Source organism: Centroberyx gerrardi, chromosome 21 (genome assembly GCF_048128805.1).
Source record: "Centroberyx gerrardi isolate f3 chromosome 21, fCenGer3.hap1.cur.20231027, whole genome shotgun sequence".
Classification (NCBI taxonomy): Eukaryota; Metazoa; Chordata; class Actinopteri; order Beryciformes; family Berycidae; genus Centroberyx; species Centroberyx gerrardi.
In genome coordinates this window covers 15,439,065-15,456,953 of record NC_136017.1, presented here as the reverse complement: position 1 = coordinate 15,456,953, position 17,889 = coordinate 15,439,065, and the positions used below count along the sequence as shown (strand labels likewise).

The following is a 17,889-nucleotide window of genomic DNA, read 5'->3' as shown; positions in this document are numbered from 1 at the left end:
AATAAAGCCTGAGAAGTCGCTAAATGGACCAAATGAAAAGACAAAGCAGAGCATTGAGGCGAAGCAGGTGAAGGATGTACTACTATCATCTCAGTTTAATAGAATGAATTACATTAGTGAATTACACTTTTTCTACCCATTTAAAAAATATCACCTGGAGCCAATGACCAGAAAAATAACCCGGATGGGACTTATGTCATCTAGATTACCTGACCAGGTTGGGGATGTCAAGGCCGGAGCAACCTCTAGTTAACTCCGGAGCATGACTGTCAGCAGATATGACCTCCATTAACCAATAAAGTTGGGTATAAAAAGGACCGACTGTTGTGATGCGAAGAGAATGGGACATTTCAACACAATAATAAGATCCAGTCCTTATTGAGTTGTGTCTACAGTGCTATTCGCAGTCTAGCAGACGAAAAGAAAGGAAAGAAAACAGGGAAGACAGGAAGACAGGAGTGCTGTAGTGGGAGAATGGAGGAGGAGGAGCACTTTTATTCCCCAGTCAAAACTATGAACTAGCAAAAAGACTTACTCTGCACCTTTGCAGCACTAACAACATGGCGTATTAGATTGCTTTTGCTGTATCTGATGTTATTGCTGCTTTCTTGTTTGTCTCCTGTATATACTGTATTTTAGGGCTGCAGCTATCGATTATTTTAGTAATCGAGTATTCTACCGATTATTCCATCGATTAATTGAGTAATCGGATAAGAAATACTTTTGCTTTATTAAAGAGCAATAGTAAATATACAAAAGAGAAAAGCTGTCCGCACGAAGCTGTCCATACGACACTGTGATTTACTGAAAACAAGGTGAAATAATTATTATTATTGATATTTATTACTAGGCCTAAATATCATACAAGTTCATAAGACTGGCTAATGTACATTTATTTACTATGTTGAAGGGTTGCCCTACACCTGCTGACCCTACTCACTGCAATCAAACTAAACTGAATATACCTGCTGTATTGGACTGGTGCATTTTAGGCTCCAATTGCCACTTACACCACCTGATATTTTGCTTTCTGGGGTATTTTATGCATCACTGTGAGGGGAGTAGGTGTGTGTGTGTGTGTGTGTGTGTGTGTGTGTGTGTGTGTGTGTGTGTGTGTGTGTGTGTATGTGTGTGTATGTGTGTGACTATCATAATAATAACATGACTGAAGCTCAGGCTTTCACAAATTGACTGCAGCATTTTATTTTCTGTGGTTATTTTCTTGAGCAAAACTTAGCTAACTTAGGGACATCATAACTAGCCACCATATTGATTTACGTTCTTAACTAGCCATTACATATAGCCATAATTAATGTGCATTCTTTACTAGCCTTCATCTCATCCCGTTTTAATATTAAGTGCTGACTCCGCCCACCCGGGCCAGTTTCGGCGTACGCCGGTAGCAATTACAAGTGGACCCTATCCTACAGTCCCTGCTCTCAGCGGAGGGAAGGAGCTACGCTGTGTGTGGGAAGCGCTGTGACCGTCAGACCTCTCTGGATTAGACAAGCAAGTAGAGAAAACCGGCATCAGCCGAACCAATTTATTGCCAAATGCTTTGGGATTCAACACATTAACATTGCTTCCCGTGGTCAGGAAAGGCGGCAGATTTGTCGCTAGTCGCTTTTGAGAAATAAAGTCGCCAGGGGGGTCTGAAAAGTCGCTAGGTCTAGCGACAAAGTCGCCAAGTTGGCAACACTGGATCCGAAACTTTGGACACTTTCTGTCGTTTTCTCTGGCCTGTCTCTTCTCTTCGCCCCTCGCTATTTTCTCTCTCTTTCTCCAGCGCGTTGTGCAACAGTAATAATCATCCGTGCGAAACACTGAGTGTGTATATAGTTATATGGATTAAACGAAGCTTCGATGCAAAGAATTTGCATCGATGATTTTTAGTAATCGAGTTACTCGAGTTTCTCGAGGAATCGTTTCAGCCCTACTGTATTTATTTAATGATGTTTTTTAGTGTTTTATTGATCGGTGAGCCCATGTCGAAGACAATGCTCTGTCCGGATGATAGCGAATAAAGTTTTCTGAATCGGAATTCTAAGTATTCAGTGTTTCCCCCAGAGTTTTATTCTTGTCAGGGTGAAAAGCCTCTGAAACAGCATTTAGACCATCACGGGACACTAAAACTCTCCACTGAAACCCAGCCTAATAATATATCGGTCTAACTCTGGATCACGTTAAAAGGTGGTGGGAGTGTGGTGGAGTGGTTTTACTACTGAAATTGTTTTATTCGGATTGATTTTGGGAAATGAAGACGCGCCAAGATAAGATTAGTTCAAAATGAAAATAGTTACAAGTTGTTTTTTTGCAGATGTCACTATAATCAAAAACTGCCTTGTATTAATCTTTTGACATGAAATCCATATTACATTGTAGCAACTCACAAAAAGGCCATGTGTTTGACTGTACATGTGACAGAAGAGCCACAAGAGCCTTTTTTATTGTTTTACAAGATGCAACCCACATCCAGTTTTCCTGCGAAGTGCCAAGCCTTTGTTGACAGTCAATCATTAATCTCACAGCTTCTAGGAAAACTCAATAAAACAAATGAAATACTGCTGGCATGTTCTGACCACACCACAGATTCCAGCACTAAAACTCCTGATGCATACAGGACTGCCTATACATTGTGGACTCAAATCTGTCTCACAACCCTCCAATACAGTTGGCTCAATGGTCTCTGTGTTTTATTGAATCTTTAACACCTCATATAAATGTGAAGAAAGCTTTGATCACATCAGATAAGTAGGTAAATTTTACATTAACATATTTGACATCAGCTGATGTTCTCATTCAGGGTGACTTATAGGAAAATAGGTCATCAAGCCTGTGAAGTTTGTCTATAGGACAGTCTCTAACCACTAGGCCACCCTGTTATCCAGTTCAAGTTACAATTCAGGAAATACATTGTTAAACAACTGTTCAATTATAGGAAAGTACTTTATGTTCTGCATTAGGATCCACTCAAGCCTTTAAGAGGGCAAGGTAAACACCAGTAAGTACAAAACCATGATCTCCTTCATCTGATGGTGATTTATTTCTACTCTAATGGGAGTGTTTTTTCCAGGATGACAAAGCTTCCATCCACAGTCAAACAGTTTGATGATCAATGATACAGTATATCCCATGGCCGTCACCAGATGTCAAGGAAATCCCCATTACGAATGAGTTCCAACAAGAGGCACTTGAGCCTGTCTAATGTCCTGTCATTTTTCCTCAATAATATACAAGTTTATGCAGCAAGGTGCTCCAAAATCTAATCAGATCACCTACTCTATAGGAGCAACAAGAATGTGTCTGTACACAGACAGACAAGCCACTATGATTACAGAATTTCCCACATAACATGTATTATGGTGGAGGAACATAAAAATAGAAAAATTGTGTTAAATCAATCAGTGACAGAGAGTAGCAAAACAGACATTTATTTATATGAAAATGTCACAGATTATTACTGAAGAAACGCTGAAAAATCATACACATTGACAGGACAAAAACATTAGTCAGGTAGGTAGATGGCCTTAACAATTTTTGTATAACAATAAGTATTTCTGACTGCATCACTACAATGAGCTAAATGGAACATGCTCTGAGCTGATCTGTCCCAATCATACAGTACGGTTTACCAACCACTGTATAAGAAAAAGTGGAACACACACTCAAAGTTTCGGAATGAGGCTATTTGAGAACAGCTTTGAAACAATCTCCCCTGGCTGTCAGAGGACAGTGAACTTGAGAGATAAGAATGTCTGTGAAAGCACAGGCCAGGAAGGAGTCAGGGTCACACACACAAACATACATACTTGTGACCTAGATGCTGACTAGGCATTAAACTCCAGTAATTTCAGAGGTCAACAAGTGTCACTGATGTCACAGAGAGAGAGAGAGAGAGAGAGAGAGAGAGAGAGAGAGAGAGAGAGAGAGAGAGAGAGAGAGAGAGAGAGAGAGAGAGAGAGAGAGAGAGAGAGAGAGAGAGAGAGAGAGAGAGAGAGAGAGAGAGAGAGATCATGAAAGAGGAAGCTGTGCCTCGAGGGAACCTGCCAGTCACGATGGGTTATCAGGCAGGGAAACACCGTGGGAGCTGACAACCGGACAATGTGAAATCACATGATTTTGGTGGTGCTGTTTCAAAATGTATGTTTGCTCCTAAATATTGCAATTTTGCATTTTTACAGAACATAATTGCATTCATTTGGGATTTTTTTTTGTCTGATATCTAAACAAAATCCTTTAAAATTTGGATTTGAGACCTTTAAGGTTTTTGAAATTGAATGAATGAAAGCACTTGATTTCTTTTATATTTTTATATTTAATATAGCACCCAAATTCATCTCTCAGTTCTATGGGCCTCTCTGGGTCCGAGGATCAACTCTTCACATCCTGAGGAAAACCCTGTGATGGAGATTTGTGTTGATGCAGCAGCAGTTTGAAAATGAAGGATTTCTTGACTTTACAAGATCATGAGTAAAAAAATGAGGCCTCTATGATGTCTAATTTTGACCAACATCATGTCACACCCCAAAACATGCTAATTGTGAGTCCTTGGACATGTACTTAAAGGACGTTTCAATGACCAAGTGAGAGTGGGAACCTTGGTAAGACAAAGCAGCACTCCTCTTCTTCTTTCAGGTATTCAAAATCTATTCGACTAGAATTTGTCTTCATTCTTCAAACTATGCTCAGTGTAACACTTTCACATAGTCATTTCCACATCAGACAGACTGCTGTTTGCTGTCTAACTCCACAACACGTTTAATGTCTTTGTGACACAGCATTTTCAGAATAGCTCTTACTAAAAATAATCATCAGACACGCTCTAAATACAGACCTAGGCCCACAGGGAATAGGCTAGAACAAATTTAGACAGTCACCGACAAGCCAAGGAGATATAAAAATCATCAAGCGAATATTGCACAGCGTACACATGCACACCGATCAGCGGTGCACAAACACACCTCTCTCTCTCCTCCTTTCTGTCACACAGCAGCAGTCTGTCAGGTAATTATACAGCCATCTATTGTACCACCTTAGGTAAATAAGGATGTAGTATTTTACTCTGCCATTTCCTTCAACAGCATCAGTTCTTATTCCAGGCTGTACTTTGGTCTCCTATCAGGACCTGGGCCACAGGAGAAGATATGAGGAGAAGACATGAGGAGAAGACGTGAGGAGTGAATCCTCAGCGCAGCCATGAAACACATGATAACATGTAGGAGCAATGCAGATGGGCAAATTCGCTGACTGGCCATTTAGTTCCACAAACATTTCTCAGAGGCACAGCTGCTCTGGAGGCATAAATAACCTCAGTGGTTGAGTTACACCTCAATGGGCGGAGCCAAACAGTTTTTCGGGATAAGTAAATAGATTGAAGCCCAGTGAAATAGGTAAGAGGTTAATGGTAAATGTGTAATAGGTCACGATTGACTGAAAAAAACAATAAGTCATTGCATTTACATTTTTTGTTTATATTTTGACCAGAGTCCCTTCACTGGCATTCAAGTTTGCCAGTTGGCTAACTGGAGCTGCAAAACATCTGTGGTTCTTGGACCACAGACACTGGCCCACCTTGGACCACCAACATCGGTGGATTTGCTGCTGATTTTACCGCTTGTGTTGACACACTTACACAATTTGTGATGCCGGGTGGGAGATATTACAGCCTACCAACAATTCCCACATATCCTACTTGTAGTTAATTACCACTAGGATGTCTAGCCCAACAGTCCACTTGCCAATGAGTTAATGCGAGTTAAAATAACATCTAATACCGCAATATACGCAAGTTTCTGGTACTGGATGATTGGACATTGGATGTAGGAAGGTTCAATTGCAGCGTGAGTGTTATTGGGTTGAAAAGATGAGTTTTAATCGCTTTTTGGATTCAACTGTTGGAGATTGCTGTTGGCCCTGTGTGTGTGTGTGTGTGTGTTGGGATAGCAACGGACCCGGTGACCTGGAGGTATGAACGCTCTACAGTGAAGTAAGTGATGAAATTTTAAAAAAACAATCAATCATCATGATAGCAACTAGGCCCAAGTTGAAAACAACCAAAATTATCCTTTAACCTACAAAGGTGGGTCACCACTTCTGCCAATAAAAAGGTGGATAAAGAGTTTAGATTGGTTTACGCTCACTACACCTTTGAATACATATGATCAGAGTGCAGGTAAGAGACATAGTCAAAAGCATTAAGTATTGGAACCGTAAGCTAGAATTAGTCCCCTTACGCTGATGACACACTGCTTAATATGGATTTCAGAGAAACATTTGGGGCAAATAAACAGGTTATCAGTACATACTGTAGGTATATTCTGAATTCCATGTCAAAAGAACGCCAAAAACATAAACTGTTTACACCCCAAATTTAACTCCACATGGACCTTTACATGCAGTGACACACACTTCAAACAACACAGCCAAAAACCCAGCGACACACACACGTTCACACGCCCCTACAAAACTCACTGTGCAGCCGCTGACAGCACTGGGTGTATCTGTAGTAGCTCTCCATCTCCTCCAGCGAGATGCAGACGAATCTCTCTCCTCCATATTCCTTCTTACCCAAGCATTCCTTCATCTCACCCCTCCCTCCGTTCCCCTCTTCTTCCCCTCCTGTCTTCATCTCCGAAGGTAGAGAGAAGAAGAGAATCGCCTTCATCCTGCTCTCCTCATTTCTCCGTTTCCTAACCCTCCCTCTGTCTATATCCCTCTCTCTCTCTCTCTCTCTCTCTCTCTCACGCACACACACACACCTGTCAGAGTTTTTCGATTGATTGCACCACTCCTCTTTCTTCTGCCCCTCCCTCTCACTGCATCTGTGTGGTAAATCTGTGTGTATGTGTGTGTGTGTGAAAGAGAGACAGAATAAAGGATAGTTCTATATATTTACCTATATATATTTACCTATATACATATGACTTCTTTCGTACTACCTGTTCTAACCTTTGTGACAGCAAGTCTCAATAGCAAACCATTTAGCATTTAGGACTTAAATGTCTTCCTAAACATACACACACACACACACACACACACACACACACACACACACACACACACGTGCACACACACCTACCCACTGCAATAAATCTCCATCTCAACAAGTCATGTAATCTTGTGTCTCAAAATTAAAGTTGAAAGTTGAAGTGTTTTGGCTATGTTAGCTTAGCATAAACACAAGTTTGGTTGTTTTTTTTGTTTGTACAGTTCTGCCTATTACATTGATATTGCCAATAATACTGACATTACGTAACATAAATAGTCAGTTTGTCAGTGCTATGCAGTAAACCATAGTAATATGGTCTTATCCATGTCAGTTAGCAGTCTTTTATTGGCTTGTTTGTTAGCTTAATTTGCTAGTTTTAGCTTGCTTTGAGAAATCAGAGGTAGAGCGGAAGTACTGGAAGTAACTTCCAGTGTCATTGGCGGCGATATCTGATTTATGTCGTACTTGGGGTGGGGAACACGACGCGAGAGACAGCAAAGCAGACGTAAACAATTGCTGACTCAATTGCTGTTTTTGTATAAACATTTTAAATACACACCAAAATTATCCCTCCATATCATCAAGCGATGAACTGAAAGCCAAATTACCAAAACAAGGACCAAATGAAAGGCTACAGCAACTGGATTGAAGTGAACATGATACTGAAGCAAAGACTTGGTCACACCAGTGGTTCACCTATCGATAACATTAGCTAATGTTAGCAGTCAGGTAGTTCATGTTGTTCAGGTTATATTTATCTCCAAACCAACTAGGTCTAATTGTGTAAGTTGTAGCCTGTAACTACTTTTAACACTATCAGTTTTAACCAGCTAAAGTCACCTAGTTTTAGCAGAAACCGCTAAATGTCATTAAGGATATGAAATAATGTTGCGATATTACTAATACTTAAGATTAAGACTGCAAATGCTGTCATAAGGATTGCACCAGGTTTGTTTGCAGATCAATATAACATTAACAATATAAGTTAGCTCACTGCTAACATCAGCTAACATTATGAACCAAGAGTGTTATCAAACTACACTGAACTTGGATGTGTCTCTGGTAACGTGTCAGCTTCAATTTAACAATAACAAAACCATGTGGTCATTCGATCAGTGTAAAAGTCCTCAGTTTGTTTAGGTAGAAAAGCTCAAACACAAAATCAGCCTCCCATCTAGTGTCTATGAAGTGAAAGCAATTTTTTTGAGTTGCTCAAGTTCACAAATATTGATTAGGCTGTTAACAGTAACATATTAAAATCAATATTGTTTCTTCCTTAAGTGTCTAAACTGAACCTGACCTTAACCTGTAACCCTAAAAGTGAGGACTGGCAAAATTGTGCTCGCTTCCCGTCTCCACAACAACAGGTCCTCAGAGGAACTATAATGAAAGTTTGCTCATATTACATTTAGAAACACAACACACTCACCTTGTCCGTTAACCTGGGTGTATTTATGATTCTGTTTCCTTTCTGCTGGTTGACGGTAACAGCACAGGCTGGCAGACATGATAAACACACACACACACCGTTTCTGTCTTTCTGACTGTCTACCTGTCTGTTTGTCTTTCTAATCCATGTCTTTGCCTTTCTGTTTGTCTGTCTGCCCGTTTATCTACCTTATCTGTCTCTCGCCCATACATTTGGCGAGTTAGACAGTCGACCTGCAACAGCCTGCATATACGTTCCTCCAGCTGGTGTATGGAGACGTCGGATAAGTTATCAATTAGCCAGTCACTAGGGCCATTTGAGGTAATCAATTACCAAGGTTAAACACTGGAGTGCTGCATTCAAGGCCACACAGTACTCAGAGAATCATCAGAAAGTGACAGCTACTGCCCCTGCTGGTCATTCCTGATGACAAAAAAACAATTTAACGTCATAATTATGCCCCAAAAGAGTTTGTTTTGAACAGACAAGTTTGTCAACTTCAATCCAGATTTAAAGGAATACACTAACTCCTAAGCACAACTAACTTTTGCACACCAAGACAACAATCCTTTTGTCATACACTGGTAATGATCCACATACGAAATCAATGAGATTGACCAATAACGGTTTAGGTCCCACATAGGAATGGAAACACTGTCACATTTCATTCATGAGCTTTGACAACAACCACAAGGGATTGACATTGTAACTTTCCCTCCCTAGTCTCTATGGACAAAGTCAGGTTAGCAACACTACTGCACACTCAATATTTCAGAGGGAGCAGATTTTCTTCCTACATGAAAGCAATGGAACAGAAAGAAGGGTGCATGCAAATTGAACTAATACAGCGCTCGTCCCATGTTAACCTACTTAGTTGCATCTTAAAACCTCTTGTTCGGATGAAAACAGATGGTTAAAGCCCCAATCTGGAATTTCTCCTGAGTATATAAATTATGCATATAAATATAAACACAATAAACTTTTTGCAACTTTCCTTCCCCAACTATCACTCAAATTGCCAATGCATTTTGCTTGCCAACAGCTTAAAAAATCCATGTAAAACTCTGCCTGACACTTAATGTTAGACTTTGTATCAAGAGTTCAGTTAATCAGTTTTTAGAAGAAACAAAATACTGAGGTCCTTCTATTATGTTTGAATAATGAGGGGGAAACACAGCAGGGGGAATCTCCCCGTCTTTATAGGAAATCCTGCCTTGTCATCCTGTCACATTGATTTAATAACACACCACAACATAACACACTTTGAAAAACACGCATGTCCAATTTAACTTCACACACACTCACACAAACTAAACCTGTCCGGACAAAAAATACACAATTCAAACCTGTACCTTCACCATCAGCACACACACACACACACACACACACACACACACACACAAACACCTAACCTGTTCTCCGGCTCAGTCCGTGGCACCTGTGTGTGTGTCGCTGGGTCAACAGACTAACAGATACAGACAGATCGTGAAGCAGTCGACTCAGCGCCTCTTGGCCCTCTTGAATCAACTCCAAAAGAGACGTCGCCATATCTGTGTGTGTGTTTCATAGTATCTGAATGTCTTTAAGCTTGTCCATGGTAAGCTGCTCTAATACAGCCACAACCAAGACCCATATGTTTGCATGTGTGTGTATATGTGTGTGTGTGTGTGTGTGTGTGTGTGTCGGCGAGCCAAATCGAATGTCGTCTCCTCAAGCTAAGATGGTCTGCCCTCTCCCTCCTCAATTAGGCTTGTGTGTGTTTGTGTGTGTGTGTGTGATTGTTTATCTCACTTCATGTCCGCTGTGTGTAGCAGAGGAAGTGAAGGGTGGGGGGGGGGGGGGGGAGGGGGGGGTGAGAGCTATAACATAAACCCCCCTTCAGCTAATTATACTACCATGGTGGACGTGTGTGTGTGTGTGTGTGTGCGTGTCTGTATCATGGGGTCATTAATTCATAGACACAGAGCCAGCAGTGAAACATGTGTGATGTGCACTTTGAAGACATGAAAGTGCTGTTTACATCAAAGAAAAGTGCACCAACATGGTTTAACATGGCAATCCACTTACAGATGTTACTTACAGTTACTAGCAGTTGTTTCTTACTTAAAAGCCTTGATTGCTTACTTAAATATGAATTATCAAACATGAAAAATGTGCTATACATAAATGAATATAAGTATTTATAAACATGTTTGAAAATATAAGAAATATCATCCATCAATCCATCCATTTTCCATACCCGCTTCTTCCTATCTAATATTGTAAAATGTAAAGAAAGATATATGTAAAGTTATTGGATTATTGGACACATAACTTTCCCACCAGGAAGTAGCACTTGAACGCCCACCAAACGCAAGTCAGGTGCTCGACTTCACAACTCGGAGAAAAATACAGACGTTGGTTCGATGTACCAACAATGTGTGTGTTTCTTGTGTGTATATATAAAGACACAGAGGGTGCTGCACCAACAACAGGGAAGGTTAATTATCCCACAAGCTCTCCACCCAGTTAACACCTATCAGCTCCCACACACACATACGAGCAAAGACGCGCAGATACAGGGTTTTAATAAATCGGTTACCAAGAGGCAACCAACAACTGGATTTTCATGACCAGACAAACCCACAAATCCCACAAGGCTCAATCTTTTGCCTGGGTTCAGTATTTCTCCAGGAATGACCAAGGGTATTTATTTATACAAGAGAATGACAAGAGACTTCTTCAATTCTGATAAACATGCAACACAGAGAGGTAGGTTTGTACCGAATTTGTCTGATTTTCAAAACGGGTAGTTCTGGTTAGTTAACAAGGACTTTCGTTCTTTTTTCCGTTGGACTTTTTGTTGTCTTGTCCAAGTGATGTGCAGTGTGATGGCAAGATCTATTTAAGGCAATTCTACAGCAAAAGCTTATATATTGGACAGTGAGCTGAAGCTAGTCTTTTTGCTGCTGTAATATAGATTTCACATCAGAAGAGGCAAATGTACTACAGGCTATCAAATTTGACCATGGGTCTTCAGTGGCAATGACAATGACAACAGCAAATAATTGCTAGATTTTGCTTGTGTTCTTAACAAAAACTACCATAGTTTGACCATAGGAAGAGTTAAACATAGTAAGAGAAAGCCATAGTGTATAGCAGGGGTCATTGGCTGGTATACATTTTAAATGCAAATGTAGCGATTAGTAGATATAAAACATATCATCGCTGTAGGGTGAAAACCTCCCATCTCCAAAATGTCAACTTTTCAGGAAGTAAGAAAACAGCCTTGTGTTTAGCTTGATGACAATGCATTTTTGACATTGTACAATGCAGTTTGAAAGGGTTTCATGAGCTCAAGAGGTCAGGGAATTTTCTGGACCCATAGGAGCGTGTAATCCTTCAAATGAAAGGAAAACAAAACCAAAATTGGAGTTACAAGGTTTCCACACGACAACAGCAATATACTGTTTTTGTTGCTTTTGAATTCTTCTTTCACTCAATTAAGTTAAAGTGACCAGACTTCACAGGGTGTCAAGCATAGTCTGAAGCTGTTTGTCCCTGTGCCGAGAAGTTGGTGACCAACAGCCACCAATATAAACAGAAATGAATTAAATCTTCAGAAAAGCATGAATTTATGCTGTTTTCCTCATAAGTCCCCATCCACAGCCCAATAGCCAAATTTCCAACATTAAAAGAAAATTCCACCCACACTCTTACACTGTTAGACGTCATAGATATATATATAGGCTACTGTCAATAGATAAATTGGTCTCTCTGCCTCTTATATGATGGATTTCTCCCTGTATGATTTTTGAACGTCAAGGAAAAGTCTAGAAAGATTCTGAGGGACTGACACCAAAACCTGACATGTACTGTTGATGTTTTGATAGCTGAAACATTTTCTGCTATCGAATAGCTGTACTGGAAATATCTCAGCTGTTTGGACAGTTATCCATGGGAATAAGAAAAATACACCACCAAACAACAAAATGGGCCCAGAAATGCAAGGTACATTGTTAGTAGCTGTTCTTTAACAGTGTTAAAGAGTTTAAGAGTGGATTTTAGAGTGGATTTAGAGTGGAGGTCACTGGGTTCATTACAAACATCTATTTATAACAGAAAAAATTGATAATTGATTGAAATTGATAAAGTTTAGAGAACCTTGTGACTGGAAAGTCCTTTGTTCAAAGCCCCGGACCGATTGGAAAAACCTGGGCGGGGAAAGTGAATGAGTAACTGAAACTAGCAGCAAGGCACTTAACCCCAAACTGCTGCAGCGGAGCTGCTCTGTCTGTGTGAATGTGTGAATGAACAGAGCAGTGATGAACACGGTCACGTCTGCTCTGCAAACCCCTCCCCGGGATAAATCAAGGTTAACGAAATGACAAAACAATGAGCTGTCATTCCTCCCTTTATGGCTTTATGGCTGTTGCTTTCTCCTGAAGAGACATTGAATGTGCTTTTAAAACCTGCGCCTTCCTACAGAATATCACATTACCTTTGTTTCACTGAATTTATTATCATCATCACACATTTGCACAAACATTCCCAATTTAAACTTCAAAGGCAACAAGGCAGGGCAGTCATGCACTTTTCATTACATTACATTCCGCTCTATTAGATTTATTAATCCATCAAGTAGAAGAGTCACAGTCAGAAGATCAAGAAGAACGGCCCTGCAGCTCCGAAATGGCTTGAAGACCGGCTAATGACACCGAAAACAAACTGAATTGTTCTGGATTGTTCTAGGTAAGGGTGCTCCGATCAGGATTTTTGGGGCCGATCACCGATCACTGGAAGCAGTATCGGCCGATACCGATCACCGATCACCAAAAAAAAAAAACTGCAACATAACAAAATATTTTTCAATATTAAATCTGGATTGAGGGAGCAAACATTCAGAGTCAGAGTTAAAAAGTAAATATTAACGTTTTCAGTCCACTCAGTGGATACTGACTAGCACCTACAGTAGCCTATATACAGCTAATCTGCTAGTCTCGGAAACCCAGCTGTATTCTGAATAACGTTAATAACCCTTAGTTCTTCTTTTTGGGAATTCAGCCGGTCGTCTTCTTGGCATGGAAAAAAAAATATCCCTCACGCCCGCGTGTGCAATGGGAGGCGAACAGACGGGTCCAGTGAGAGAGAGAGTGAGTGAGCGAGCGAGACAGAGAGCGAGAGAGAGAGAGTGAGCGAGAGAGAGCGCGACACACACACACACACACACACACACAGAGAGAGAGAGAGAGAGAGAGCGACACAGAGAGAGAGCGCGAGAGACAGAGAGAGAGAGCGAGAGACAAACCGCACAAAGAGACTACTTCTGTTTGGATCTCTTCCCAGCTCATCTCTCCATAACATTTTTGCAAATTTATTGTCTTCCTCTCTCTCCTCTTCTCTGACTCCAGTGCAGCGTTCTACCTGGCAGTGACGGGTGCTGCCCTGGCTCTTCGTTGTCAGTGCTGGCCTTGCTCTTCCCTTCCGCTGTTCCCACCTGGACGCTGAATTACGGCTGCTGCCCTCGCTTCTTTAGTGCTGGCCCCAGCCCCCTCTCATCACCGCATGCTGCTTCTCCTTCTTTTTGTCTCTCTCTGTTTTCTCCTGTCATTATTGTTGCCCATGACTCTGTCAATGTTTTGCCCGGCACCTATTGCACGCTAAGCCGTCCCGGGGGGGGGATCCCTATTTGCCTCAGCCCGCCCAAGGTTTCTTCCAAGTTTCCAAGGTTTTTCTTGGGAGTTTTTCCTTGTGTGCATTTAGGGTCTAAAGCTGGGGTGCCGGGTAGGTTAGGCTATGTAAAATAGGTAGATTGTTTGTCTTGCTAAATCTGTTCTTGCCTACCTTGTGTTTTTAGCTATGTTTGTCCTACATAATTTTGTTCACCACTGATTGTGTTTAGCTAGACCTAGCTAGACACTAAAGTCCTCTGAGACATGCTTGTGATAAAGGGCTATATAAATAAACTTGACTTGACCTGGCGTAGAGAAATTGTCTCGCGTGTTTTGCGTCATCTGATCGGCGCTTCTGATCGGCCTTTATAGAGACCATCGATCAAACTATTTAGAACGAATATTGGCCGATAACGATCGGTGGCCGATCGATCGGAGCACCCTTAGTTCTGGGTAAGGCTCGCTCCCCAAAAGCATCTCGGTGCTAGCGTGGCAGCTGAGGCATGACTTTCACATTCGTTTTACATTACATATCATGAGTTAGTTGCAATTGTCACTAACAGTGTGATGACGACCACTTTAAAATGTCAGTGAGCTTGGAGCCAGTTGAGTTTCTCTGGAGTGGTTGATAAAGTCAGTGCATTTTGAAAAAATAAGCCTTATTGACTGATTATTAGTTTGCATGTAAATTAGGGTTAGACTGATATATTGATTTGCCGATATATTGGGACGGTATTTGGCTTTTATTAATTATTGGATATCAGCCAGTGCCAATATAATGGACTCTAAGAAACTTTCTTTGAACATTTTATATTTTCAATTAATTATTCAGTAATTCTGATAAAGAGCGCCTGTGAAAACAGATGATTGATTCTATCCCGGTTCTGCAATGGCATATTTACCAAGGTCAACTGTACACAGAGAGCTTTAGGCAATACTGCCACCACATCACCAACAACAACAACAGCAACAGACAGACTGACTCCTAGCACTGACTCCTACTACAGCCTCCCTAGCCGCAATGCTCCACGTTCCATTCTCTTGTGTATGGAGAGAATGTCGAAAATCTCATTCAAAAATCTGGCAATTTAATGGTATCGGCAAATAATAGCCTACATACCTTGTAGAACATAAGACCTTTTACAAATTGTTACAATCTTGTTGTAAATTCAACATATAAGTAGCCTAATCCAGCAAGCAACACTTTATTTCAATAAAATCTCAACTTTTAGAAATGGTTCACACTGCATGCTGCTGCCCTCCATGGTGTATTTTAGTAGAAGATTGTAGCTCCTAAAGATTCATTAAATGTTGTAAGTTGAGCAAATAAGCAAAGTCACATTAAAATTGGCAGATATCTGAATGACATTTGGCATCCTTTTCTCTCCATAGAGGAGACGGGAAGGTATCTGGGCTACAGCCTCCCCAACAACAAATCAACATCACATACGCATCATCACACATCAATAGTGACTTCATCACCAACAACCAAAACAACAGAGTATCCTTCCTCTCATTCTGGCATAAGACAGAGACAGAAAGAGAATGTCCTACTACTGACTCTTGTATCAAACAACTGCTGCCAGTGACCCTGTTTCCACCTGACATTAACATGCATGCTGGATGATTGGACTGTAATCAGATAGAGAAAATATGCCGCCACCAGCACATGAATGCAGCATTATAGTTACGGCTAAAAAATGAAAACCATCTAATGGTGGAAATCCCAGGTCCAACTCACCACCAGAATTTAATCAACTGATCCTTGGGCCAAAGGGCTATCGGTCCACCAAATTTCAGCCAAATCAATTCAGAACTTTTTGAGATATCTTACTAACAAGCAGACAGACAAAACTTCATTGGCGGAGGTAGCATGTGTAAATGAAAGGCTTCTCCAACCCACATACTACACAGAAATACAACCAGGAAAAACAGGTAACAGGCAGCGCAGACAGCAACATACTACATAATTCAAAAATGAATTGTCAGGATACTGGTGGATGGGGAAAAAGTGAGATGAGGTGTTCACCATGAACTTTAAAGGACATAAATATTACCAGAGGAAGTGAGGTGTGTGGCAGTCTGCATTTTGAGAGAGAAAGAGAAATCTGTGTATACTGGAGACACATATTAAAATCCAGCTAAATCATAGACAGATAGACAGATCATAGACAGAGACAGATGTTAATGCCAAGTGGAAAGCGAATGTTTTGAGAGTAGAGTTCCCACAAAAAGCAACGAAAAAAATTGAACCAGACAGACAGAACATCCTACCTCTGACAGTGGCATAAAGAAAGATAGACAGGGTTTCCTACCGCTGACTGCTGCCACCACCTCCAGTGTTTGCTCCAGCTCCTCCAGGGCTGACAGCTTCTCTCCCATCTTCGTCCCGGGACACACCGACACTCACCGGACCTTAATTCCTCTTCACATGTACTTCACACCTCCCTGAAGAGCACAGATGCTAAATCATACAAAACCGTACAGCACAACACTGATCAGAATAAATCGACCGCTAAAAGTGATACGAAACAATAGTTCAGTTGTAGACCCAGGTGACAGGAAGAGTCACTACAGCAGGAATAATGACTAGAGCGAGGGAGGGAGAGTCTGATGTGCTGTCCATTTAGTTTGGTCAGCAGCATAGACAGAGAGAGAGAGAAGGAAGGAGGGCAGACACAAACACGACAGCACTGAAGGCACTTGTGCGATTGCATAACACATAACAACATCCACGCTTGTGCATACCACACACACTCAACACTCACACACACACTTCTGTCCTCACACGATAACTGATGCTAACTGTATCTTTGCATTAAGCTGCGTTACTAGTTGACACTGTTCTTTGGTTTTGGTTGGTTTATGCGCAGCAACCATCCATCTCATGTTAAAGAAAGCAAAACTGAGGTGAGGAGTGGGACGGTGTGTGTGTGTGTGAGTGTGTGTGTGTGTGTGTGTGTATGTATGTATGTGTGGGTGCAAGTGTGTTAACGGAACACGCCGAGTTTTTGGTAGATTGGTCAGTTGGTCAACTTAGTCATTAAGTGATGAGAGCACAGACACCAAAATCATTCCTCTGTCCCCAGTAGATCGTTGGCTCCAATACTCCATGTTAACTATTTAGCATACACTATGTTGTGTGACAGTAGGCTCCATGCTAACACTTCAGCATACACTATGTTGAGTGACAGTAGGCTCCATGCTAACACTTCAGCATACACTATGTTGAGTGACAGTAGGCTCCATGCTAACACTTCAGCATACACTATGTTGAGTGACAGTAGGCTCCATGCTAACACTTCAGCATACACTATGTTGAGTGACAGTAGGCTCCATGCTAACACTATAGCATACACTATGTTGAGTAATAGTAAGCTCCATGCTAACACCTTCAAAACGACCCTGGTCAAGATCAGTGTTGAAACGTGGGTCAAACTCTGATCCACTTGGTGTCAAAGTTCAATGTCGCCAAGCATCATTTTTGAGACATTTATACCTGTAGTCGTTCAATTAAACATTGCAGAAAACGCAGAAGCTTTGAATGACTGTAATGAACTTCTTGTCCAATTTGCTCTTGTTATGCGGAACTATGGTTCGTGAAACTAAATCACATCACTAGGGAAACAAAGAAGTGCGGAAATCTGATTGGCTGTTGACGGCCGATGACCGTGAAAACTTCAGCTGTGGCCAACTTTTCTTTGCTGACAAGCTTGTTGCCAGCTGAGTTTCCCTGCTCACTCAGCTCTATATGAAATGAAGGGACTTCCTGGGTTATATGAGGATAGGTGCTATTAAGAAATAAAAAGCATAAATCAATG

The 17,889-nt window shown here is 41.1% G+C and overlaps 1 protein-coding gene across 1 annotated transcript in view; it reads right to left on the bottom strand.

Annotated features, from left to right (window-relative positions):
• The window catches only part of mcf2la (mcf.2 cell line derived transforming sequence-like a), a 68,852-nt gene extending 58,932 nt beyond the window's left edge, over nucleotides 1-9,920 (bottom strand). Inside the window, exon 1 of the mRNA XM_078290997.1 lies at nucleotides 9,830-9,920. The gene's annotated coding sequence lies outside the window, so the exon portion shown is untranslated. The remainder of the gene's footprint in view (nucleotides 1-9,829) is intronic.
• Nucleotides 9,921-17,889: the final 7,969 nt, after the last annotated feature.